The sequence below is a fragment of the Equus caballus genome, chromosome 21 (assembly GCF_041296265.1).
Source record: "Equus caballus isolate H_3958 breed thoroughbred chromosome 21, TB-T2T, whole genome shotgun sequence".
In the NCBI taxonomy this organism is placed as follows: domain Eukaryota; kingdom Metazoa; phylum Chordata; class Mammalia; order Perissodactyla; family Equidae; genus Equus; species Equus caballus.
The window spans coordinates 58,110,506-58,137,583 of NC_091704.1; the positions used below are offsets into that span (position 1 = coordinate 58,110,506).

Consider the following 27,078-nt stretch of genomic DNA (forward strand, 5'->3'; position numbering starts at 1 on the left):
GAGCTGCCACCTTGGGCTTCATGGCATTTCCATCCTGATAGCAAGAAGGATGGCTCAGCTCCAGGCATCACATCCATGTTCCACACAGAAGAAGCGGTAGAGGGGTCAGTGAAGTGGTATAAGTCTAATTTATTAGGAAAGCTTAAGCTTCCCCACAAGCCCCCGAGGGGAATTCCGAATAGCCCTCTTTGGGAGAAGAGTGCCAAACGGCCATCTCAGCCCCGCCCAGGAGGTAGCTAGAGGAACGGCTATTTAGGTTTCCTGTTTTGCCCTCCCCAGCCCAACATGTTCTCAAAGCACCTGAAAATGGACATGCTGCCTAATTAATTGAGGTAATTGTGCAGCCATTTAGGTTTTCTAAAATGCAGCTTTATAGATATGTCTTCTTTTTACTGCAAATGTTTCCGTTATTATCACGAAATGTAAACTTTCAGGAACTCTGTAGCAGACAGAATTCTAAGAGATGGCACGGTGCCAGCCCTTAGGGGACACATCCTGTGCCTCGCCCTTCCTGTGTGCGTCAGCGGAACCCTGCACAGCGTGATTAGGTTAGGAATCAGGTGACTGAGGAGATCCAATGAGATTCTCGGGTGGCTCTGATCGCATCCTGGGAGCCCTTTATAAGGTACTGGGCCCCTCCTGAAGTCAGAGAGTTCCGCGCTCTCATGCGACTACACGTGAGGGAGCTTCTCCACTGCTGGCTTGGAAGAAGGACCCAGTGCGAGATTTCTGACCAGATTGTAAACCGGTAAGTCAGTGGGGTTTGTTTAAGGTGCTAAATTTCTGGGAATTTGTTGTACATCGCTGTAAAACTAATCTAAGCTCTTCTCAACGTTCTCATTGTAGGTCGCTGATCAGACAACCCTGGCGCAAAAGCCCACGTCTTCCAGCACCGGGATGCTCAAGGCCAACACGTCGCTCTCGGACAAACATGGGGACACAAGTGTGTCAGGTGAGATGCCAGCTGTCCCCATGGTCCTCGGGGCCAACGACAAGGACGGAATCCCTGGAGACCAATTTAGGGAATTGAAGGAAGCCTCTGAAGACGAAGGCGAGCTCCGGTGTCCGGACGGCTCAGATCTAATGGCAGGTGAAAGGGAAGACGCCTCATTATTTCCTCCTGCAGCCAAAAGACTAAAAAGAAATACCAAAACAGAGAAGGAGACGAAAGAGAAAGTGGATGAAGAGGAGGTTCAAAGGATGAAAATCCTGCTGTCGTCTTTGAGCGAGGAGCAGCAGAATCGTTATGAAATGTATCGCCGGTCAGCTTTCCGGCAAGAAACCATGAGAAGTCTGATCCAGACCACAGCGGGCAGGTCGGTGTCCCAGAACGTGGTCATTGCCATGTCCGGAATGGCCAAGGTCTTCGTCGGGGAGGTGGTAGAAGAGGCCCTGGACGTGTGCGAGAGGTGGGGGGAAACGCCCCCACTCCAACCGAAGCATCTGAGGGAGGCTGTTCGGAGGTTGAACTCGAAGGGGCAAATTCCCAACGTCAAGGGCAAGAAGATCCTATTCTTCTAGGCCAAAGTCAGGAAGGGCCTGTTGGTGAAGGAACGAGTACTGGTTGCAGACTTTCTATGGCCTGAGACCATGCCGTGCCCCTTCTGTATGTCAGGCCACCATGGATTTACCCAGGATTTTAACGTCTTTCTGAAAACTCTGATATTGATTCCACGTAGAAAAGGCCAGCAGCCTGTTTAATACTGGCCTTGACTTAATATCCTGACCTCTTAGGGCCTGTTGAGCATTTCCCTCTTTCTGGTGGTTAGAGGAAGAAAGGCACAGGGCCCTGGGATCCTCTGGTCTGGAAGCTACTTTGAAAGAGAAAAAACCCTTCCAAGGGAGCTGTGATGGTCTCACACTGAAGCTGGAAGTTGCCATGAGCAAGGCTGTTTCTTACACGTGGTTTAGGAAGTTGAAACAACCAGAAATTTTTCACTTGTGATCCTTTACCCTGAAGAATATGGGGATAACAGCAGAAGTGAAGTAGTTTGGTTTGTCAATATTTAAGGTTATTTTGGCTTTTATTTGTGTGATCATTAAACTGTTTTCCAATTTGCAAAAATAAAAATAAAATCATAAATCCGTTTTGTCTCTAAAATGGCTACAGATGGTCCCAGACTTACAATGGTTCGACTTAGATTTTTTGACTTTACAAGGGTGCGAAAGTGATATGCTTTCAGTAAAAACTGTACTTCAAATTTTGAATTTCCATCTTTTCCCAGACTAGCGAGATGCAGTACATCCTCTCTCGTGATGCTGGGCAGCAGCAGTTCCCAGTCAGCCCCGCGATCACGGGGGAAAACCACCGATACGCTTACAACCATTCTGCACCCATCCAACCATTCTGTTTTCACTTTCAGTATTCAATAAATCGCATGAGATATTCAACACTGTTATAAAATAGGCTTTGTGTTAGGTGATTCTGCTCAACTGTAGGCTGATGTAAGTGTTCTGAGCATGTTTAAGGTAGGCTGGGTTAAGCTATGATGTTCTGTAGGTTAGGTGTATTAAATGCATTTTCAGTTTATGATATTTTCAACTTACAATGGGTTTATCGGGACATAACCCCATCATAAGTCTAGGAAGATCTGTATTTTCATTTTCCTTCCCACAGCGTTTTGTCAGTGACTTTTGACCATATTAAAGCAGTAACATAGTCTTGGAGCCTCATATAAGACTAAAGAAAAACTCTGACCCCCCAAAGCCACTTGGAAAATAACTAAATTACATTATGGTTGTTTGTGCAGTTTCTGTTTGCTATACTGTGTGAAATTGCCAGTGTTTCTATAGGCATCAACATTTATTTCAAAACATTGTCTTAAAATACACTTGATTTTAGTCATTTTACCAAGAATGCCCTTAGAAATCAAAACCTGGGTAAAGCAGCAGGGGAACGACACGGGACTGTGCAGGTGTATCAGAACTTGCAAAATTGGTACATATTCTACTTGTGCATGCGTTGTACAAAAGAGCACTTCTTCATTATAAAATAAAGGTCTGAGATTTATTTTCAAGTGGCTATCAACATTCACAGCACAGCTCAGATGTCCATATCACTATTTCAGTCTGTTTAACTCTGCCGGGTGCCCCCTGAAACACAGAGTAAACACAGGCAAAAAGGTATAACAGCCCCCACTGGGCAGCTCTAATGCGGAGTGGGTAATTACCACCATTCTTCTCTTCCTAAAGCCAAAAATACACTCCCACAAAATGTAATTTTGTTTCCTCTTATATTTACTTTTTGCATTTTAATTGGGACCTATCATAGATAGAACCTGTGATTGTTTTGGTGTTTTGTTTATAGTAGGTTTTCAAAGTATAGCAAGAATCAGCAAATTCTATTTCACACCATCATATTCTGTTACACTCTCATTTACCAACTTCCCACATCAATGGTTGTAACGAGCTAGACCAGGAGACAGAGAGATGGAGGTTGCAGGTTCTTGGAAGGCGCTGGGAGGACTGTCTCAGGACATAAAGTGATAGAGACAGGAAGGAAGGAAGATGCAGGGATTCAAATTCTCCCAATCTTTACATGGCTCTCAGCTCATTCCTCTCCCCATGTTCAGTGGGGAAGTCTTGGAAAATGTTTTCTGGGTACACAAGGCATGTTTGTGGCTTTCTGAACAGTGGAAGCAGAGAGAACCTAACCCAAGCGGGTGGAGGTGGGGATCAGAATCTGGCAGGGAGCAGTGATGGTGTCAGTTGGATGCACAGCTGACAAGGTCTTTTGGCTCCTGTAGCCCTCATGCATTCAGAGGAGCCCTTTCTAGATCTCAATACTCATATGTCCCCTCTCCTTGAAATTGATCTTCCGGTAAATTTCCCTGAAAAAAGTTTTTATGCCAGCACTTCTTTTCCTTCATAACTGCCCTCTTTCTTCTTGGCAAAAGAAAGGCATGCCTCTTACTCATTCTGATATTATTATGATGCAGTTGTCTGGGCTGTAAAAACTTGCTGGCATGCCAAACAATGGCATGATTTACAATCCTGCTTTCAGGAAAGACTTTAGAGGCCAAAGGATAGTAAACTCTTGGAAGGGCTTCAGGTCTTTCCAAATTATACATGCAGTTTTATTAAAGACACAATATGGCATTAGAAGCAAGTTCTTTTGCCTATGTGGGGATTTTCTGCATTCAGATATATCGTACTTTGGGGAAATGAGAGGGAGCACAACCTCTGTTGAGTGGCCTCCTATTGTAATGTATTGCTGCCCAGGAAGATACTTATGATAGGATTGTTAACGATAAGATGAAACGATTTCTCTTATGGACTTTCCTGACATAAAATGCATACCTTAAAAATATTTTCAAGCAGAAATCTGAGAACATAGAGTTTTACACACAGTCAACACAATTGGCCTTGGAAACCTCTTAAGAATGAGCAGTACTCCGCAGAAGCCAGAGAATTTTACAAAACTCCAGAAAAGATTATAATTCCCAGGGTGCTATTGATGGCTAAAGGTGTTGCTTGTGAAAGCCAACACTTCAATTTAGTTAATTGCCTATTTAGATGCCACAATAGTGATGCATAAAATGGCAGAAGCAAGCATAAAATGGAGACAGAGTTGGTCAGCAGATTGTGGCAAAAATTATAGCCAAGAAAAGTTGTACCTTACAGTTGGACAAATTGTCATATGTTTCCTGTCATTCTCAGTTAAGTGTTTATGTCTGGTTAAATCAGAAAAAAGAAAAAGAATGCATTACTAATGAGATTATGGCCTTTTAACAAATATACTCCTATAGTAAAAGGAATCAAAATTAACACTATTTAAATTTATGAACACTTTCTAAGTAAAACAAACATGGCACATCCAGGTAAAAGAATAACAGATATAATTCACACTTTTTGGTATTTTTCGCAGAAATTGAGAGAGTGAATGACCATAGTGACTGAGCAAACATCCATTTTTCAACATAGATGGCTGCAAATGCTTTGTTTTCAACCAAATAGTAGGAGGTCCTAATTGAATTGTCAATTCATAGGTCACTAAAAATAATTTTGAAGCTGGATCACTGTGTGATTTGTGGATTATAAATCAGAAGAAATTTCATTAATTGAGTGTCATGGCTGTGATAAAACAGGTTTTTCAGTTCTTACACCTTTAGAAGCAAGCAAAAAAGGAACAGATGACGCAGAATGGGATCTCATTTTAGCAAAAAGAAATATGCTCACCTGGATATGTGAACTGATTAGGGAAAACATCCTTATCCATCTCATCAATAGGTGCATTTCCAAAAAAAAAATAAAACCAAAACTCTTAGAAATGTCTATGAGTTCCGTGCAAGAAGTAATATGGATAGTATATAAGACTATTAGGGGATTCCTTTTCTATAAGTACTCTAGAGATTAAAATATATATATATACTCTTGAAAATAAAAAAATGCCAGTAAAATATTTGGACATTTTCAAAAGGCCGTTGAGTATGAACTTTACATATTCTCTTTCTGCTTCCAGATTAGATTAAACCTACAAAATTTGAGGCATGTAGTTGTTCTCAAGTTCAGCTGATGGAGGAAATGCGCCGTTCATCTGCATTTATTCCTCTGGTTTTCATTGGCCTTTGTAGACAGGAACGTACGCCATGCGATCAGGAGGGTAAACTACTGACACACTTACAATCATTCTGTACCCATCCAACCATTCTGTTTTTCACTTTCAGTATTCAATAAATGCATGAGATCTTCAACATTTTATTGTACAATATGCTTTGGGTTGGAAGATTTTGCCCAACTGTGGGCTAATATAACTGTTCTGAGCATGTTTAAGGTAGGCTAGGCTAACCTATGAAGGACTTCAGCATAGGAATTTGGGGAAGATGAAACTTAGTCCACAGCAGTGGCTGTAGTATTTTGCATTCCCACCAGCAATGAATGAGAGTCCTGTTGCCCCACATCTTAAGAAGCATTTGATGTCATCAGCATTCTGGATTTCGGCCATTCTAATAGATGTGTAAGGACATCTCATTGCTGTTTTAATTTGCAGTTCCCTAATGATATATGATATTGAGCATATTTTCACAGGCTTATTTGCCATCTGTGTATCTTCTTTGGTGAAAGTGGCTGTTCAGGTCTTTTGCCCATTTTTAATTCAGTTTATTTTCTTATTGTTGAGTCTTAAGAGCTCTTTCTTTATTTTGTGTATTTTGTTATCTGGTAATGGATAACAGTCCTTTCGGTATTAGGGTAAAGCTGTTCTTATAAATTAGTCAGTTCCCACAACTAGAAGGACCTGCAACTAAGATATACAACTGTGTACAGGGTGGGGTTGGGGAGATAAAGCAGAAAAAAAAAAAGATTGGCAACAGTTGTTAGCCAAGGTGCCAATCTTTAAAAAAAAAAGGAAGATTGGCAACAGTTGTTAGCTCAGGTGCCAATCTTTAAAAAAAATAAATAAATAGATAGATAAATAAGTTAGTTAGAAAGTATTCCCTCAGCTTCTGTCTTCTGGAAAAAATTGTAGAGAATTGGTATAATTCCTTTGCTAAATGTTTGGTAGAATTCACCAGTGAACTAATCCAAACCAGATGTTTTCCGTTACAGATGGTTATTAATTATTGGTTCAATTTCTTTAATAGATACAGTCCTATTCAGATTGTCTATTTCTTCATGTGTGAGTTTTGGCAGATTATGTCTTTCAAGAAATTGGTCCATTTGGAGAAAGCCCTGATTGCCTAGTGGTTAAGTTTGGCATGCTCCACTTTGGTTACCAGACGCAGAACCCCATCACTCATCTGTCAGTAGCCATGCTGTGGTGGTGGCCCACATAGAAGAACCAGAAGAATTTACAAATATACACAACTATATCCTGGGGCTTTCGGGGGGGGGGAAGGAGAAAACAAAAGGATGAAGATTGGCAACAGATGTTAGCTTAGGGCAAATCTTCCCCTGCAAAAAAAGAAAAAAGAAATTGGTTCATTTGATCTAGGTTATCAAATTTGTGGGCATAGAGGTATTTATCACATTCCTTTATTACGTTCCATATGAACTTGAATAGACAATGCATTCCACCATTGTTGGATGAAATGGTCTATAGATGTCAATTATAACCAGTGGAGTGACGGTGCTGAGTTTAACTACGTCCTTAATGGTTTTCTCCTGCAAGGTCTATCAATGACTGATAAAGGAGTATTTAAGTCTCCAAATTTAATAGTGGATTCATCTATTTCTCCTTGCAGTTCTATCAGTTTTTCCTCCTGTATTTTGGCACTCTGTTGTTAGGCACATACTCATTAAGGATTTCTGTCTTCTTAGAGAATTGATCCTTTTATCATTATGTAACAGTTCTATTTATCGCTGATAATTTTCTTTGCCTTGAATTTGGTTTGATCTGAAATTAGTGTAGCTACTCTGGCTTTCTTTTGAGTAGTGTTAGCATGGTGTATCTTTCTCCATGCCTTTACTTTTCATCTATATGTGTCTTCCAATTTAAAGTGAATTTCTTTTAAACTACCTGTTGTTGGGTCTTGTTTTTTGATCCACTTGAATGATCTCTGTTTGGTTTTTTTGTGTATGAGGAAGAGTGGCCCTGAGCTAACATCTGTTGCCAATCTTCCTCTTTTTGCTTGAGGAAGATTGTCCCTATGCTAACATCTGTGCCAATCTTCCTCTATTTCTTAGATATGGGACACTGCCACAGCATGGTTTAACGAGCAGTGTATAAGTCCACGCCCAGGATCTGAACCACAAACTTGGGCCATCAAAGTGGAGCATGCGGACTTAACCACCATGCCACTGGGCCAGCCCATAATGATCTCTGTTTTTGATTGGTGTATTTAGGCCATTGACATTTAAAGAGATTATTGATATAGTTTGATTAATAGCTACCATGTATGTTACTGTTTTATTTCTTGTTCTTGTTCTTTGTTCCTAGTTTTGTATTCCACTATTTTTCTACCATATTTGAGCATTTCATATGGTTCCATTTTATCTCCTTTCTTAGCGTATCAATTACATTTCTTTTCTGAACTTCCTTTTGTGGTTGCCCTACAGTTTGCAATATCCATTTACAACAAAGTACACATTCAAATAACACTACACTCCTTTACAGGTAGTGCAAATACATTATAATAACAAAATATTCAAAATTCCTGACTCTCATCCCTTGTATCAATGCTATCATTCATTTCCCTTATACATAAACTAGTATCATCAAATACATTGTTGCTGTTATTATTTTGAACAAAGTGTTCTCTGTTAGATCAATTAAGAATAAGAAAGAAAATTTTTATTTTCCCTTCACTTAATTCTTTTCTAATGGTCTTCCTTTCTTTATGTAGACCCAAATTTCGGACCTATACCTATTTTCTTTCCTCTGAAGAATTTTTTAAGGCATTCTTAAGAGTTTTTAAGAATTCTTATAAGGCAGATCTAGTGGCAATGAATTTCCTCTATTTTTGTTTGCCTGAGAAAGTCTTTATTTCTCCTTCACTTTTGAAGGATAATTTTGCAGGAGACAGAATGTAAGTTGGTGTGGTTTTTTCCCCTCTCCACCCTTAAAACATTTTGTTCCACTCTCTTCTTGCTTTCATAATTTCTGAAGAGAATTCAGATATAATTCTTATCTTTGCTCCTCTCTATGTATGTGCTTTTGTCCTCTGTTTTCTTTCAAGATTTTGCCTTTATCTTTGAGTTTCTGCAGTTTGAATATGATATGCCTGGATCCAGTTTTTCTAGTTTGTTGTTTTGTTTTGCTTTCCATTTACCCTGTTTGATATTCACTGAGCTTCCTGAATCTGTGATTTGGTTTCTGGCATTTATTTGAGGACTTTCTCAGTCATTGCTGCTTCAGATATTGCGTCTGTTCTTTTCTCTCTTTCTTCTTATTCTGGTATTCCCATTAACTTGTGTTACACCTCTTGTCATGGTTCCACAGTTCTTGGATATTCTGTTCCATCTTGTTCAGTCTTGTTTCTCATTGCTTTTCAGTTTTGGAACTTTCTATCAATATATGCTATAGCTCAGAGATTCTTTCCTCAGCCATGTCCAGGCTACTAATGAGCCCATTAAAGGCATTCTTCATTTCTGTTATAGTGTTTTTTACCTCTAGTTTTCTTCTTTGCTTCTTTTTTTACTATTTTCATCTCTCTGCTTACATTACCGATCTGTTCTTGCATGTCATCTGCTTTTTCTATTACAGCCCTTAGCATATTAATCATCGCTGTTTTAAATTCCAGGTCTGATAATACCAACATCCCTGCCATATCTGGCCTCTTGCTCTGCCTCACCAAACTGTGTTTTTTGTCCTTTAGTATGTCTTGCAATTGTTGTTGGAAGGCAGACATGATGTGTTTGGTTAAGGGAACTGTGGTAAATAGCATTCTACGGTCTTATGATTAGGCCTCAGTCTTTCAGTGGGCCTGGACCAGTAGGCTGTGAGCTTCACAATGCTTCTCAACTTTTGTCACCCCCTTTGGTGGGACAGAATGGCTAGAGGGGGCTAGAGTTGGGTGTCTTCCTTCTCCCACGTGGAAGGCTAGAGGGGGCTGAAGTTAGCTATTTCCCTTCCTCCCGGTCATTAGGCTCTGATTCATCTCCAACAGATTAGACTCTGGTAAAGTAGTTTCTCTTGAGATCAGGCTTTGCTAAGAAACCAGAATGCTCTGGCACATTTTTAAATGATTGCTTTTCTCCTCCCTCTGCCAGAAGCACAAAGGACTTTTTCTCTGATCTCTACTGTGAGAACCCAGTGGAGCTCCTGGAGGTAAAACTCACAAAAGTGAGAGAGCTATCCAAGGACTGGGTTCTCCTGGAGTTTTAGCTCTCATACTTGTCCACACTGGGCCTCTAGAAGTTTGTCAAGTACGGTTCAGATTTTCCCACTTCACTACTTGTTCCCTCAGAGGTTTCTGCTCGTGAGTTTCTACTCAGATGAGTTGTGATTCTCTGTGTCCATCTGTCCATCTCTCTAATTTTGGAGGCAAGGGTTTGCCCTGTGATTTCACTTCTCTGAAGGATCCAAGAAGAATTGGTTTTTCAATTTGTTTGGCTTTTTACTTGTTGTCAGGTTGGAGTGATGACTTCTAAGCTCTTTACATGGCAGACCAGAAACTAGAAGTCCATTTCATTTTTAATATATATTTATCATGCTTTAACTTACTTGTCATTTTGATAAACTACTTATTCATAATAATATTAAAGATAAGTCAATTTCAAAGAAAATATTTAATGCTTAAAACCTATGCTCATAGAAAATATTGTTGTATTTTCATTTTTATGTTATACATATAATTGTTTTACAGAAAAACACAAAGAGAGATCAATAAAGTTATTTAAAGCATAAAAATATATTACACTAAGACATAATTCTGTTGGGAAGAGGGCATGGAAATTGGTTCAGAGAATAAAATAGACACTAAAATTTCTGGCTCTTAAAGAGCTTTTAGTATACCTTTTAAAATTTAGTAGAAAATATGCTTTGCTATATTACTGACATTAAATTGAATAATTTAAAAGAATGATTTACTATTTTACTTTTAAATGCCCAATATACAATATGCCAAACATCATTTGCAACTATTTAAACTTGGTAATGAAAACCTTTAAATGTTGACATAAAAATGTGTGAAGGATACAAAGATTTTAAAATTTGAAAAGATTGAAAACCAATGTCCTAGACCATTTATTTATGACATAAGTATTAAACTGATTCAGATTCTAAGCAACTTGCTTTGTCTGCCTTTCTTCACTAATTCTAAATTTTATCTTAGAAAATCAAAGATCCTAGGTTCTTTTTTTTTTTTTAAAGATTGGCACCTGAGCTAACAACTGTTGCCAATCTTTTTTTTTTTTTTCTGCTTTATCTCCCCAAATCCCCCAGTCACATAGTTGTATATCTTAGTTGCACGTCCTTCTAGTTGTGGCATGTGGGATGCCGCCTCAACGAGGCCTGACGAGCGCTGCCATGTCTGTGCCCAGGATTCGAACAGGCGAAACCCTGGGCTGCCCCAGCGGAGCGCAAGGACTTAACCGCTCAGCCACGGGGTCGGGCCCCAAAGATCCTAGGTTCTGACTAAAGAATTTAGTAGCCACTCTCTTATATGAAGATATTAGTCCCTACTTGAATCAAATCAGTTAAAGAAACTTTCTTTTTGATAGATTTCCTTCTTTTTTATTGTATTGGGCTTTAATCAATATTACATTAAGTATTAAAGGACCTACATTTTAATATTTTAAAGTGAAAATTGGGCAAGCGTTTGATAAGTTTCTTTGACTCACGTTCTGAGACTTTAATGAGTACAGGACACAATAGCCAGATCTAGAGCTTATATGACAACATCAAACAAAAGTTCATCTAATACTAAAACTGCTGAATATTTCCCCTACTATAAATTTAAGGGCAATCTAATCACTTGACTTAGTGGAGCTTTAGGGATAGAATTAACAATTAGAATAATATTATGATCTTCAAAAACAGGGCTTCGAATTGAATCCATAATAGAATATTCAAAGTTCTGGGAATTTATCCTGCTTTGGAGTTAAATAAAAATTTCACTTAACTAACATGAGGGTGATCGATGTGGTAGAACTACCCCTGTGAAATCCATGCTTAATTCAAAACCTTTACTTCTTTCCAGCAACACACATTTATACCAGAGCCTTTGCAAGCCACATAGGACCTTCCCTTTTCAACCTTCGGGACAATCACTAGAGACATGGCAGGCAGATTGCAAGTAGAAAGAAACTGCAATTCAAGGAATGAGAACCATTCATAAATTGAAAGTTAAACACTGGGAAAAAACAAACACAAATACATACAGTTTTGATAAAGATCAACTATACAGTTCTCTCTCACTGTACTCTAATGAAAGGTTCAATTTCTCTAAGCTTCTTTTATTCTTCATTTTTCTCTTAAAAACTATGTGGTTCTTTACCTACAGGCTAGAGAAAGGCCTGAATCAATGGTGTCTGAGGTGGAGTAGGGGTGGGAGGCCATATGCCCTAAGAAGTATGCAAGATAGTCAATTGAGGCAGGAGGAAAAAATATTGACTTCTATTTGTTTATCTTTATCTAAAAAGAAAGAATTAAACATTTACTAATATTGAGTATACAAAATGACTATCACACATGAATAAAGACTACAAATAAGTAGCTGTATGTGGGGTTATTCAAAAATGTTTTACTGATGAGATGCATGATAAAAGAAACATTGGAAGAGGCTACTGGGTTTAACTCTTCAAAACTACACATCTAAGAGATGCTAGTGAGTAGAGCCATCTGCTCTTTCCTGCATAGATTTGATAGCCTTCCACATGTACCATCACAGACGGGAGAACCAGCTCATGTTTCATAATGCTCCAGAGAAAAATTCCAGACACATTGTTTAACACATTTAACTGCTTTCCAAGCCTCAGTGTCAAGATCTTTTTTTTTTTTTTTGAGGAAGATTGGCCCTTAGCTAACATCTATTGCCAATCTTCCATTTTTTTTCTCCCCAAAGCCCCAGTACACAGTTGTACATCCTAGTTGTAGGTCATTCTAGCTCTTCGATGTGTGAAGTCCCCACAGCATGGCTTGATGAGCAGTGTGTGGATCAGCACCCAGCATCTGAACCAGAGAACCCCAGCCGCTGTAATGGAGTGCATGAACTTGACCACTCCACCCCCATTGACGTGCTTTGAAAAGATAAAAGCACTTAACTTTCTTTTCTTACTAAAATGTGGCATCATTCTTGATCCCGTTACTGTTATTCTTGCTCTAAAACCCCTCATAATGTTTTTTTTTTTTTTTTTTTAAAGATTTTATTTTTTTCCTTTTTCTCCCCAAAGCCCCCCGGTACATAGTTGTGTATTCTTCGTTGTGGGTCCTTCTAGTTGTGGCATGTGGGACGCTGCCTCAGCGTGGTCTGATGAGCAGTGCCATGTCCGCGCCCAGGATTCGAACTAACGAAACACTGGACCGCCTGCAGTGGAGCGCGCAAACTTAACCACTCGGCCACGGGGCCAGCCCCTCCTCATAATGTTTTTTTAAACATTACTTCCTTTTCTAGTCCATGCTCAGTTCGAATAAACAAAAGAAAAACTTATGCTAGAAAGGTCATTGTTATTTTGCAAAATATTTTCAAAAGTATTCCTAACAAACAGAACCTTCTTGGATCCAATTTATAGGGTACTGGCAGTGGGGAGTGGTGAAACTGTTATTCCCCAAGAAGACGATACATAGCTAATTTTCAAATTAAAAAATGAGAGAAAGAAAGAAAGAGAATAAGAGAGAGGGAAGAAGTGAGAGAGAGAAGAAGGGAGGAAGGGAGGAGGGGAGGAAGGAAGGAAGGAACCAATGAACAAACAAAAGAAGGAAGGAAAGTATGCTTCCCTGTTTTCTAGATCTTTGACACCCTCTTTTTAGACTTATTCTACTACACACTCAAACAATTATTTTTCAACAAATATTTATTAAACATTTTTCTACGTGGTAGGCATCATGGAGGAAATGGTATAAATATGTATAAGATTCAAATCTTCCCTTCCTAGAAATCAAAGTCTGGTATTTTAAGCTATTCTGAATTTTTCTATTCTAGATATGATAAGGGGATTCCCTAACCCCCACAGCCTTTCAGAAAACCAGTCAATATCTTAATGGTCCTAAGCCTACCAAGCAAAGTCTCACAATTATATTTCCTCCTTGGTTTGTGCTATTGCACTGTTTTAATTATGACACAGATATTTAATGTAGCTACACAGTTGAAAATGTCTAAAGTATTCAGAGACCATAAGCTTTCCTCTATATTTTTACAAAATTTCTTGTTGAGTATAAAGTTGGTATCAGCAGAATTAGCACTGTGATGACTCAAATAAATCTGGGGTTAAAAAAAAAAAAGCACTGTGCTTACAAGCTATTTTCACACGCTTCCTTTTTTTAGCTGTACAATATGCAGGAAGAAAACTCACTAGTTGCAAAAGAAAGATGAGTTCCTTTTACGGTAGAACATAGGGGTCACATGGACCAGGAAGACCCATTCCAACTCTTCATTCTACTGGATCTAAGTCAGTCCTGCTCTCTCGTGGTCACCTACATCTGTTAGGGAGTGTGGAAAGATCAAGACAGAAGAAAATAGGAGAGAGAAAAGGAAAATAAGAGGGGGGAAAAACAGAAAAGAAAGAGAGTTATGCTCTAGAGTAATTGGCATGTTCTTAGCGGTGGAAGGACAGAATTCAAACATTACACTGCTCTTCTCTCCCCTAGTCCTTCCCCACCCAACAATCTGGCTCCTCGAAGCCTCTGTGTAGAGATCTCTAACAATGCTGTGCAGGCTTTCCCTTGCCCTATTCATCTTTAAACTCTCCTCCCGTTCTTGGATAATGAGAATCAGCTGGAGACATCAGCATCTACAGGATTTATATGCTTAACTAATTCTTAGTATTGGACTTGAGTTCCAAGGAGGTGACAATCACAGCATACCAAAAAGCATATGTCTTTATTCTTAATATCTTTCATATTGACTCTAGGATATATTTATCTTGGAAGCATTTTTTCTTTCTTTTTTGTGTAGCTATTGTCTTACCAATAAAACTCTCTAGGAATATGAGAAGCAGATTCTGGGATAAATCAGAATAGAAATTTTTCAGTGTCTTATCCAACTGAAGGTTGTCACTAATTCTTTAATTAGAAGGCAATTGGAATTTATTATTAAATGCACTATTTTAATAGTTGTATAGAATTAAGCTTATATTAACTTTCTTGTAAAATGAATGTACTTTATATTATGTAGTATAACTCAGTTATAATCAACCAAACTTTGAGTCATCTTCAAAATACCCCAAGTTAAGAGAAAAAAATTCGCAAGCACAGTCACAGAGAGCACTCTAGACTGCTGTGTAAATTCTGCCATCAGAATCTTGCACTCCAAAATAAACAAATCCGGGGAAACAAGGGTCCTTTATAGGACCGTCTCAGCATTGTGTACATTTCACTATGTGCAGGGAGGACAGAATGAGGAGTCAGACATGGGCCTCACCTCAGGGAGCTTTCACTCTAGGGACAAAAACAATGATAGATGCCTCTAACAAAAAAAGGAAAGCAATATGACATATCCCTGACGGCCTAGTGGTTAAAGTTGGGTGCTCTCATCGCGTCAGCAGCCCAGGTTCTCTTCCCAGTCATAGAACCACACCACCCATCTGTCACTTGCCATGCTGTGGTGGTGGCTCACATAAAAGAACTAGGAGGACTTACTACTAGGGTATACAACCATGCACTGGGGCTCTGCGGAGGGGAAAAAAAGAAGATTGACAACAGATGTTAGCTCAGGATGACTCTTTTCCTGCAAAAAAAGAAAAAGAAAGCAATAAATTCCAAGGGAGCCCAAAATTCAGAAGTTGGGATAAATCATCTCAACAGCTCTTGAAACCCTCAAAATTGCCCATTTCTCCATTCCAACCCAAGTATTATCAGTTGCCTCTATTTGTTTGTCTGCCAGTGTGTCATTACATCTTTATGATACAAAATCCCTGGCCCACCAGGGCCCAGTTCCATTTTCAGTAGTGCAAGTCCTTTACCCCTGAGCCTCTCAGAGGAGATCACCATTCTCCTAAAAGCTAACACTGACTGAGCACCCTCCTAATTCCTTGCACGAATTATCTCATTTAATATCAGAAAAACCCATGAAGGGGGTACTTTAATGTCCACATTTTATAACTGAATAAACTGAGGTGCAGGGAGTTTAAGAAATTTTCCCAGAGTCACAAGGTAATAGGTAAAGTGGTCAGAATTCACACCCACCAGTACCTGTACACAGCTTACACTCTTATTTGTTCTATTACATTGTCTCCAGACTAGGGAGAGCCGTCAAACTCCCCGATATGTAAAATATTTTAAAACAGAAATCCATCAGAGTGACAATTTTTGCTTAGAACTGGACCAAACATACACTAAATTCTATGTAAGTATTGGAGCTTGCATTCTGGATATACCTTCTTTCAGCTCTGCCTTATCCTCCGTTTTATGTATTCCACGCAATTCCTTTCTCATTCAAATCTGTCCTCAAGATCTAGATTGTTCTATCACTCTGTTATACATTTTTTGTTGTTAGAAATTTGATGACTGGTTATGCATTTTCCCAAGGTTTGATCTTTACCTGTGAATGAATTGCTTCATCCAGTATGCTCCGTTTTCCTGGTAGTGGATTGACTATGGGAGTTCTTGTTGCATAGGCCTGTATCTTTCTTTTTCCTGGTAGAATACTTTGTTCTGACTATCTGCCTTAGGAGCTGTGCCCCTGAATCCCCACGGCCTCTCGCCCAGGTTCTATAACGCATCATTCTGGAATGGAGGGTTTAAACATGAACCCTTGTAGCAGGTCGGCAAGAAAAGGAACTATTAATTTGTCCAAGCCAAAAATAGATTCCCCTATTTTGTAGAAAGATGTAAAGAGAATTACTCCTATGTAACACCTTTAAATACTCCTGGTCTGAAGGATTCTAGAATTATTGCTGCCTAACCATGTTACTTCCAACATCACTTAGGTTACATTTAACGTGTAAATTTGTTCTTAAAATGAAGGTACATAAAAATAGTTACCTAATAGTAAATGATCAAATTATCTCACCTACACTCACATGATGAAGAGGAAGGCTCATGCCCGAGTACATGCACTTATACTAAATAAAAGTTAAAAAAATGGATGTAGACTGTGTGAAGTTCTGATATGTTGGAGGATTTGTTCTAAGAATAGAACATAGCCTGGATTTCATCTAGAAACCGGCAATGTGGATTTACAAACCAGAGAAGTGAGTACCTGCATAACTAAAACTATGAAAGATTGTAAAAAGTAAAGCAATGTATAATGTACTTAGCAAATCTATGAGTCAACTAGCCTCTTTTAAGGATACATTGCTGTTCTTAACATAGAGGTCTCAAGTATTTCAAATATTTTTTCTTGAATATCTGTGCATAAATGCATTCTATTATTCAGCTTTCTCATATCCTTCATCATTTTTTGCATATTTTCCTATGGTGTTTTTGTATTTTGACCATCATTTTAGGTTATTCCTTTAAATCTGTCAGCTCATCATATTTCAAACTCATCTTATCAAACATCTCCTATCTCTTGAATCCATGTCCCAAAGCAAACCAATACAGACACACATACACACATATACCAAGGTGCTAATGATGAAAACAAATTCACAAGGCCAATCAATAGCAAAATGGACACTTAAGTACAGATATTTTTACATTTTAGTTCAATCAGTGTTCGGCCACTGATTCAATCGCTGAACCATGCTACTATGGTAGGACAGCCAGTACATTGTTACTGATCAGCAATTGCCAAATGTTTACCAGTAAAAATAGCTTTGTGCTCAACCTATGAGTGATACCCAGATCAAAGCAAAACTGCTTCCTAACGCCACATTATTGTCCTATCTATTGTTCCCAAATCCTAGGCTATAGCCAGCCCACAAAATCAGCCTTTCTTGGTGGGCTTAATTACCTATTTTTATCACAGCCATAGTTCCCCCAATAAGAATAGCAACCCTGACTAAGGCAAATCACAGTGTTACCATTCTGGAAAGAAGGGCTTGAATGTAGGTGACTACTGGTGCCAGCATCACTTGCCAGGTGAAAACACAGCATAGTGTCATGGGACTTCCCAACAGAGACATTAGTTGCCTCCTGACACAGACGGTTGGATGTGACTCATTAGATATTTATTCAGTTTTACCACTGTTCTTCATTTCGTCTGCCTACATCAAGCCACCTCTATCTGGAATTTTCTCTGAGGAACTGAACTTTTAGCAGTATCCATTTGACTTCCAAATCATCAGTCTACAATAGAGTTTATTCACTGACATAGGACCAGTTAAAAACATGTTCAAAGAGCATACGTTCACTTTTGATGTTTGCATATATGCCTTATTCTAGTAACTATTCTATTCTCTTTACAACAAGCAAAGAAGGTATTTTGAGCAGGAAATTAATTTGATATTCACAAAACTTTGGAGCCAGAAGGGTGTCACTTCTAAATTTGATAGAACAGAAAACTGTGGTCCAGAGAAGTTGAGAGACCCTCCTAGGTCTTACAGACCAGGCTAACATCTGAAAGTGAGGTACCCAGACTCTCCGTGTAAACTCATCATCTTCCGCAATGTGCTGCTGCTTATTAGACTATCCACATCCAGCAGCCACTGTCTACCACTGGCCACAAGACATCAGCAAGTGACTTCCCATGACAGTGTTGGTTTTATTCTGATTATTGGCTGTTTTCTTATATTGATTAACAAAGATAAGAAGTACTCTAACAGCTCTTAGATGCTTACCTATTCTTAAACACGAAACAAGTGAACAAGTAGAAAATTCCTATTAGAAGCTAAATAAAATTATCAGTTATATTCATAAACAGCATTGCTCTCATAGATAACAGCAACCAGAACTCTTAGTAATGGATTAGCTTTTAAAAAGCTAATTTAAAATATTCAAGAAGCCTTTCTTTTACTGTTAATCATCAAGATATCAGAATAATAAATACATCAAACATCTTTTTATTCTATTATTACTTAGAAAAAAATTAATTAATATTAACTGATTTACTTATAGAATTTAGTATCACAGGAAGCACAGCATAGAACAGTAGTTCTCAATCTTAGCTGAACATTTGAAACATCTGGGGGACTTTTTAAAACCTCAATAGCCGGGCCATAGTGAAGACTAGTTACAAAAAATCTCTGGAGTCAGGACCAAAGCATTGGCATTTTTAAAGCTCCCCAGGAAATTCCAATCCACAACTAAATTTGAGAATCATTGAAATAGTCAGAATAACACAAGCTTTATCTTCAACATATATGGCATCTGGCCCTGCCTCTGGCCCTCACTTTATACACTTGGGCAAGTTTCTTATCAGTCTGTGCTTCAGTTTTTCATTCTGTAAAATAATAATAATTATGATGATGATACCTACCTTGTAGGGTTATTATGTGGATCAGTGTTAATATACGTCAGACTAAAGTTAGTGTAAACAACAATTATAAACTTTAGACAAATACAAAAAAGCAACTGTTTGAGGGCATCAGTATACAATCCAAAGCAGGCAGAAACTGAAGAAGATGAGTCCTAAAGTGAGGGGAAGCCCACTAGGTGAGTTCCATAATTAGTTGACTTCTCCTCCGAGGATATTTTCAAGGTTATTCAGTGCAAAGAGAGACTAGAAGTCAATCAGGAAACAGCATCCTATTAGAAAGAGGACACAAAGTTTGCAGTATGGACTTCTAGTAGAGCAATAAATTGGAAGAAAATCTCTAGAGAGTAGGGAAACACAGAGGGGATACCCACAATCACCAAACCATCGCTGATTTCAGGCCCCCCTCCAAAATAGATGAAGACCTGCAGATGGGAAGGCAGAGATGGTGAACTCCTCCAAATTTCTGATGGAATCTTGGATCGACTGAGATCATCCTATGTTCTGAGATTTTATTCTTCCAATCTCAAAATAAGGGTTTAAAAGAAAAGTGGGATTTAATAGAAATATACAGTTACATGTTTTATACTTTTGAGTTTATAGACTGATATTTTACACTTGCTATATGTGTCTGCATTTGTATAAGACCAAAAAAAAAGCCTGGAAAGATGGAAAGATGAATATAAAACTATGCATCAGTATATGTGAGAAACGGGGTTAGAGGAGAGGGTAGTAAAGGACTTGACTCTATACTTCATACACTCCTGGTGCATTTTCCCAAGTTTATTTTAAAACAAAAAGGGGGGAACATATGTAAAACAATTTTTAAAAATTCAACAAGCCAGCTACTCTACTTATTAGCTCTATGACCTTGAGTAGATTGCTTAACCTTGCTGGTCTCCCCATCTGTATATAGAGACAACTACTGTACCTTATGAGGTTATGAGGATTAAATAAAGTAATTCTTGTCTCCTTAATCTGGCTTTGAAGGCTGAATTCATTAAGATGTTACAAAGACAATATGAACATATGCGATATTTTATGAAACTTCTCAAGCATTTTGTATTCAAACACATTATTTCTGAAGTAAACGTATGAATATTAAAACTAGGCGAGATAAAGATTGTTAAAAAAATGTTCACATCAGTTCAGGCTAGGTTTTGACACCAAATTAATTAAAAAAAAATACTGTTCATTTCTAATAGTTTTTAGATTTTGGAATTTCAGGTGAAGGATTGATACAAGAAGAATCAAATAAGCGTCAACTGGTTGGTGGGTCCATTGGTCTGTTGGCTAAAGAACACCAGGACCTCGGTACTGCGATCCTCATGCCGTGAATAAGATCCAGGAACTGAGGCTGAGGGATCACAACTTCATGCCTCCCAGCTCATTCTCATGGTGGACACACACTCACTGAATGGAATGAAAGGCATGATCACTCCTTATATGTAAATTCTTACTCTGTTTTTCCCTTAGTCAAGCTATAGTTAAATTTTCATATCTCAAACTTTCCTATAACATGAATCTGCTGTGTCAGCAGAGAGTTAATTCTTTGCATAACTTTTAGCATTCACTGGGTCTTAGAAATCAGGAAAGGATTCATGTGTTTATGAAAGATTAAGGACACTATCAACAAACGGAATAAGGATAAATATTCCTTATAAGCCTCTTATTCCTTTTTTATTTTTAATTTTTTTTTCTTTCCTCCTTTCCTCTTCTCCACCCCCAGAATGGGTAGCATTTAGATAGAGATTGTGTTGAACTAACCTGGTTCAGGTATACAGGATCAAACTGAAGGACTTTGAAATTTATAATACAAACAGTTCTGGTCATTTAATTTATGAAGAAAGGCAATGTCAGTGGGACTCAGTTGCAAGGCAAACTTGACAATCCTCCTCTCGCTTGCCTTTCTGAAACCTTCTTGTCTTACTGCTTATATACGGTCTTCCTACTGCCAATAGCATCATCTTCCCATCAGCTGCCCAAAGTCCCTCCTCTTTACCAAAAAAAAGAAAAAAAAGCCCTCTCTTTCTAAATCCCTACCTTCAACTCCTTTATCTGATTAAAATAATTCATTTCTAGTCTGATGGAGAAAAAACTCACAAAACTTCCTGGAAATAATTTGTAATTTAAAATAATTCTCTACTCTAAATAGTCTTTGCTCTGCAATTTGTGGAGTATGGTAGCATTCCTGAGTTCTTCGCTTATTTCTTGCTACCCCCATACATCCCATGCTCTGTTTCAATGCATGCCCATACACATACTCGCATTGTGTTTAAAACAGAACTAAATAAAAATAGTTATTCTTTCAGGAGAATAAAATGGCTGGCTCAACAAACCACAAGTCACAAATAGGAGGTAAGGAGAGTCTTTTAGACTTTATTTCTGGCAAACAACTTGAGCCAGTGTCCTCAAAAAATGCTTTTAGCCTGGTATTCCCTGCTAAAATTATCTCAAATAATAAATGTAGAGGAAGCTACCAAATCGATTTCTTTTCACCAGTTTAGGGGTTTTGACCAACTTCTCTATCACTATACAATCAATCATAACTTCCACGCAGAGGTCCAACTTTGCCGTTATCATAGCTAAGTGGTTCAGTTAATACATTCTCAAATCAATTTTTTAGTCACAAACCATGACCTCAGGCTTTTATGGCCTTATTTTATTTCCTTCCGTTGTCATCAATATTTTCTGGTAAATTTCATAATTCCCTAGAGCTTGAACCTGCCTAAACGGTCACTCTATTACTAATTGCTAATATTATTAGAGAGATTGACTCTCCACTATTGAAAATCTAAACAGACAATGAAAATTAGTAATTAAAGTTGATTTTATAAGATATTAAATACATTGACATGTAGTAGACATTTAGTAAATATTTGATGAATGAATGAATGATCTAATGAGTAAATTAATTGGTACTATTTCTAAGCTGCAATGTAAAGGATTGATGTTTGAAAGAGATTATAACTTTTTTGCACCTAAGCATTATCATACACTTTGAAAGAGTTCCTCTGGCTTTTCTTTATAGTTACAAATATGTTCCAGTTTTGAACTATGCATTAGAAAATGACTTTCCCCATTTGCTCCAACACCGCGGTCAGAGAGAACTTACTTTATGCAAACTGTATGCTCATGTTTTCTGGAAATTCCCTATCAGTTCAGTTCACACACAGGAAAGAGAAGATGAGGTGGCACTTGGCTTAAGCTTGAAGTCAGTTTCATTCTTGCACCTGGTCCCACACAGTTCAGACTCTGTGCTGGGAGCATGATCCTTGTGTTCTAATCTCTGGCCGGGGTTATTGACCTTTTCTTTGCAGACCTGCAGTTCCCGGGCTCTTGATTCTCCAAGCTTCTCCTCTGAGTTTCTGATCTCTATTACCTGACTTCCATGTTTCTTACCTGCCTGGGACCCATTGTGCTCAACGACTTCTCTGTGACCAACAAACTTCTCTGGATCAGAAATCTTGACCTAGTCCAAATTCCAAAACCAAGCCCTCCAGCCTGTTGTGTCCTTTTGCCATACCCACTTGGTATTCTAGCTATTCATGGAAGGCAAACCGGGGCAAGTGCACTCCCTTTATGAAATTAGTTCCTGAACTAGCCTTTATCTTATCTGCAGTCCAGTTGCATCTGTCAACCTCATTCCAACCCTCACTATAATTTCTCAGTCTTCCCTGAGCTATGCTTTCTCAGTCTAGTAAGCTACTTATTCAGTTGTTTCTGGATCCCACCAGCCTGCTTTATTTCCCTACTACAACTTTGTCCTCTTTGAACTGGTATAGCAGTAAAAACAAACAAATAAATAAATAAGCAAACAAACAAAAACAAAAGAAACCAAAACTTCTTTTTTTCTTGGATCAAAACACCCCATGCTTATGAACTGATGGATAATACTGACCAGGTAGAATTCAACAGGGATTTCAGGTGTAAAAATGATAACAATGCCTCTGTTGAAAATGAGGGGAAATAGGATAGTGTTAATCCTCAACTATGTGAAGGTGCGATGGCCACGTACTCACCTAATGTTCGGCTGGCACATGCTGGACTTTTAGTGCAAATTAGAAAATTTCCCCATCCAGGTGGGTGATTCACAAAAAGACATTCTCTCTGGGTATTTGACGTCCAGAAGCTGATCCAGTCCTAACAAACAGAGCCCCAGCCACCGTGCCCCACACTAAGCCAAGTACTTCCTAATTATAGTTTAACCTGCATGTGGTCTCTAGAATTCCAGAACTCAAGGGAACAATGTAGTTCTTAAGTACAACACAGGTTATGGAATATGTTTGTGTATGCAGCAGGCCTCCTGAGCCCATCCCCCCCCTTAAATTCTGATTACTGACTGCTCCTTGTGGTAGACTGTTTTCGGAAAAGGCACAACAATTGCCCCATATTTAATGCCAAAAGGCATGGTGGAATATTGATTTAAATTTTTACTGTTCTTGTTTTGATCATCCCATTCTTAGCAAAAGACGGGCATGATTGCAAAATAGCACGGAAGATGCAGACATATGAGGATAAAATGTACATACTTTGGGTTTTGCCATGTGTCTACCTGAGCATTTCCAGATGCAAAAGGAAAGAGATAGATTGCTGACTAATCAGAGGGACTTGCTTTATTTTACATTTTTATAGTTGCTGTGTAATTTTTCCCACAAATTAGAAAAAACCTTCACCAGGGAGGAGTGGGAGGTTGAAGGAAGAGTGATGTAAAAATTCTAGATAACTGTCTTCAAGTTTTGTGGAACAACTGGAACAACTCTAACCAAGGACATTATTTAACTCTGCTTTATGTTGGGATTCGAACATGTAAGTATCTTGTCCTTTACATACACCTATTGCTGTGGGAAAGTTGCTGTGTGAGTTCTGCTCACATTTCATTCTTTGAAGGGTCTCAAGACACAGTAACCCATGTGACCTGTTTTACACTGCTGAGAGAAATATACTAGTCAAAACCGCCCTTGGATTTTGAGAACCATGATTATAAACAGCCAGAGGAAAACAAATACTTGAGAAAGCCTTCCCTCAGAAAGATATCAGTTATTGAGAGAAGGAAAAACCCTAAAGCGAAACATCGTGATTAATATAAACAAAGAAGCATACATTTTATTTATAATTCATCACTTAATTACACAAATAATTTCCATTTTTCATTGCTCCCATGATCAGTTTCCACACTCTAGTACACTAACACCCATTTCTATTTCCTAAATGTGATATTTTTTTTCTGCAAGGCAACTTAATACATTTCAAATTCATACTGTTTATCCAATTTATGTGAGCTTATGAGAATATTATTTAGCCCTTCTGCTCCAAGGGATATGAAAGAGAGGAAAAGACCAGGCAGAGAAACCCTTAAAAAGAAAACACAAGTCAGAGTAAATACCTAAGGAAAAAATTAAATATTAATGCTTGAAATGTTTAAAAAAGGAAATAAAATTGGGAGCTGGCAAAAATTCCTCAGTAGAAATTATTCTTGAAGTGTCCCAATGGAAAGGGCTTCACCTGTTACAAAAATTCATTTATATTCAAAGGAGTATAAGGGAATCCTTTGGAGGTGATGAAAATGTCTCATATCTTGATTGTGATGGTGATCTTACAGGCATATTCAACTGTCAGTACTCATCAAACTGCACCCTTTAAATGGATGCAGTTTTACATGTAAATTATACTTCAATAAAGTTGGTTACAAAAAGAAGAAAGGAAAACACTTATTTATAGTGCTTAGAAGACAGTTAAGTGTATCGAAAATAAATAATCTGTAAACAATTGTCAATTTTCACAATTACACAAAAGTTATTGCTTTGAATGTACTCTTATACTCTAGTATTTCCCAATAAGATTTTTAAAAGTTATGACGTATAATAAATGTGAAGTATCTCAAATATAATATTCATCTGTGATCACAAGAAAAAGCGGATTTGTTGCTTTTTTTTTGTTATTTGATCTAAAACTTAGAGTTCTACCCGATTAATGCTGGAAAAATTTGAAATATTTCATATATTATGGTAGAATATAGAGTCTATGGATTGGAAGATAGGAATCTGAAATATGGTAAGTATCAAGAATTGTGAAGGGGCCTGCTCCATGGCCGAGTGGTTAAGTTCGTGCGCTCTGCTGCGGTGGCCCAGGGTTCGGATCCTGGGCGTGGACATGGCACTGCTCATCAGGCCACGTTGAGGCAGTGTCCCACATCCCACAACTAGAAGGATGTGCAACAAAGATATACAACTGTGTACAGGGGGAGTTTGGGGAGATAAAGCAGAAAAAAAAGGAAGATTGGCAACAGTTGTTAGCCCACGTGCCAATCTTTAAAAAAAAAACAAAGAATTGTGAAGGCCCTGAGAATTCACCCAACTTTCAAGCTGATAGGTCAGACTGCCAAAAGTTTCATGGATGCTGGTAGAAGCCACAGGATCCCTGAGTCAGAGACAAAGGATAGTTTATTACTTACAGCAATAGCAGTAGCCAGAGTATCAGCATTTTTGGTGTCAGTTCTCCAGTCCATTATTCTTGCAAAATGATTCAAAGAGGGCCAGATAACATCTGCATGCATAGTGGGTTGTGTTATAGTGGAGGAACCTGAATTTAAGGAACTCAAATCTTTTATAATGGGCAGTAAGCATGCCTTCCCTTTGCTCCAGAGGGAAACATTATCTCTGTCTTCCAAGGCTATTCACAATACACATATCCATGAAAGGATAATCCAGAGCAAAGGACAGTCAGTTCCTCATGAGACATGCAGAAATACTAAAGGCCTGTGGAGAATGGTCTTCCGATAATAACAATTCTATTGTTAGAGGAAGTACTTCAATGTACCTTGAATTCTTTAAAGGAAATTATAACTCATTTATTAAAAACCTCTGGTTCCCCAGATCCAATTTTTATGTTAATAAGCATATATAAAATTCTGTATGCATCAGAATATCAAAAACAACACAAGAAAATGTATATTAATTAATAGTCAAAAAAACAGACAGGGCAACGTTCAGCCCACCCCCTAAGGCACCCACTGAACTTCCTTGTAAATCACCTGTGCAATCATTAGAAAACCCAACTGTTAAGAGCTCTTTCAAATGATGAGCTGCTTGTCCAAGAAATTCATTTTTTATTTACCAAGGTAACATGGTTGAAATGAATCCAGTCTTCAAATCACCTGCTCATAAATACAAAGTACATATCTTTAATACATTAAAGAAGCCAAAATGGAGGAGTTTTATTTGGTTTACAGCCTGCTGCTATTTAGAAATAAGGTGCTAACAAATTCCATTCCAAAATAATTATATCCTCCACCAGCTCAGTAGCTGCAGCCAGAAATCCGTACATCACTCGAGATTCCAACCTCTCTTTACCTTCTCGCATGTGGTCAGTTGCCCACCCGCACCGTCTTTGTTTAATAGCTATCATCTGCTTGTGAGCAGGGACTGTGTCTTTTTTCTGGGTATCAACAGCACCTGCCATTATGCCAGACACACAGTAGGTACATAATAAAAGTTTGTGGAATGAATAGCTCTACTGCTTTATCAGAATCAAAAAACAATGCACAAAGAGACGTAGGAGGAAGATCCATTTTTTTAGCAAACATGCATGCTACCTTCTGAATAATTGTAGATACTTTCACATAATTGATAACATGAGTCTATATAGTGTTTAATGGTAACCCCCAAATCCATTCAAAAACTGCAAAATTTCTTCTCTGGCCCTTGTTTAGATCACCCAGCTGCACTTAACTGTTTAGTTTCTTAGAGAAGAAGGGACTATCATTACGAGACATATGCATCCATGGATAAAACTTGAGATTTGAACTATAGGACACTGGTGGCATTCTTGGCCCCATCAATTTGATGCTGTAAAGTCTAAAATCATACCTGAAATGCCCCCCATTCATTAGAAATTATTTATGTTTATTTAGGCCTATTGTGCTTGTAACCAGGTAGTTATTCTCAAAATATACAGCTTCTGTTGGGGAAGATACAGGGAAAAAATTCAAAGAAATTAGTCTCCAGTTCTCATGGAAAAACTTCTAGGAGCAAATTCTTCCTGTTAAAAAAAATATTAATTAAAAAAATTAGTGAAAAGATAATATCCAGGCATGTTATGACAGTTTAACCATTTCAAGATGATGTAACGGTTTTCTCAAATGTAGGTGCGGTGCATTTGCTACCCAATGGGACAATGGCTCGGG

The 27,078-nt window shown here is 38.2% G+C and overlaps 1 long non-coding RNA gene and 1 pseudogene across 2 annotated transcripts in view; one reads left to right on the plus strand and one right to left on the minus strand.

Moving 5' to 3' along the window:
- Nucleotides 1-27,078, minus strand: part of LOC102150284 (uncharacterized) — a 136,799-nt gene that overhangs the window by 97,883 nt on the left and 11,838 nt on the right. The window contains exon 4 of one of the 2 annotated variants that reach the window (XR_011430399.1): nucleotides 2,042-26,933. The exons of the other annotated variant lie outside the window; for it this stretch is intronic. This is a non-coding gene — a long non-coding RNA (uncharacterized lncRNA). Of the gene's footprint in view, nucleotides 1-2,041; nucleotides 26,934-27,078 lie in introns of those variants that run through there. 2 annotated transcript variants of the gene reach the window in all.
- On the plus strand, nucleotides 648-2,097 carry LOC138919850 (transcription initiation factor TFIID subunit 11 pseudogene; annotated as a pseudogene).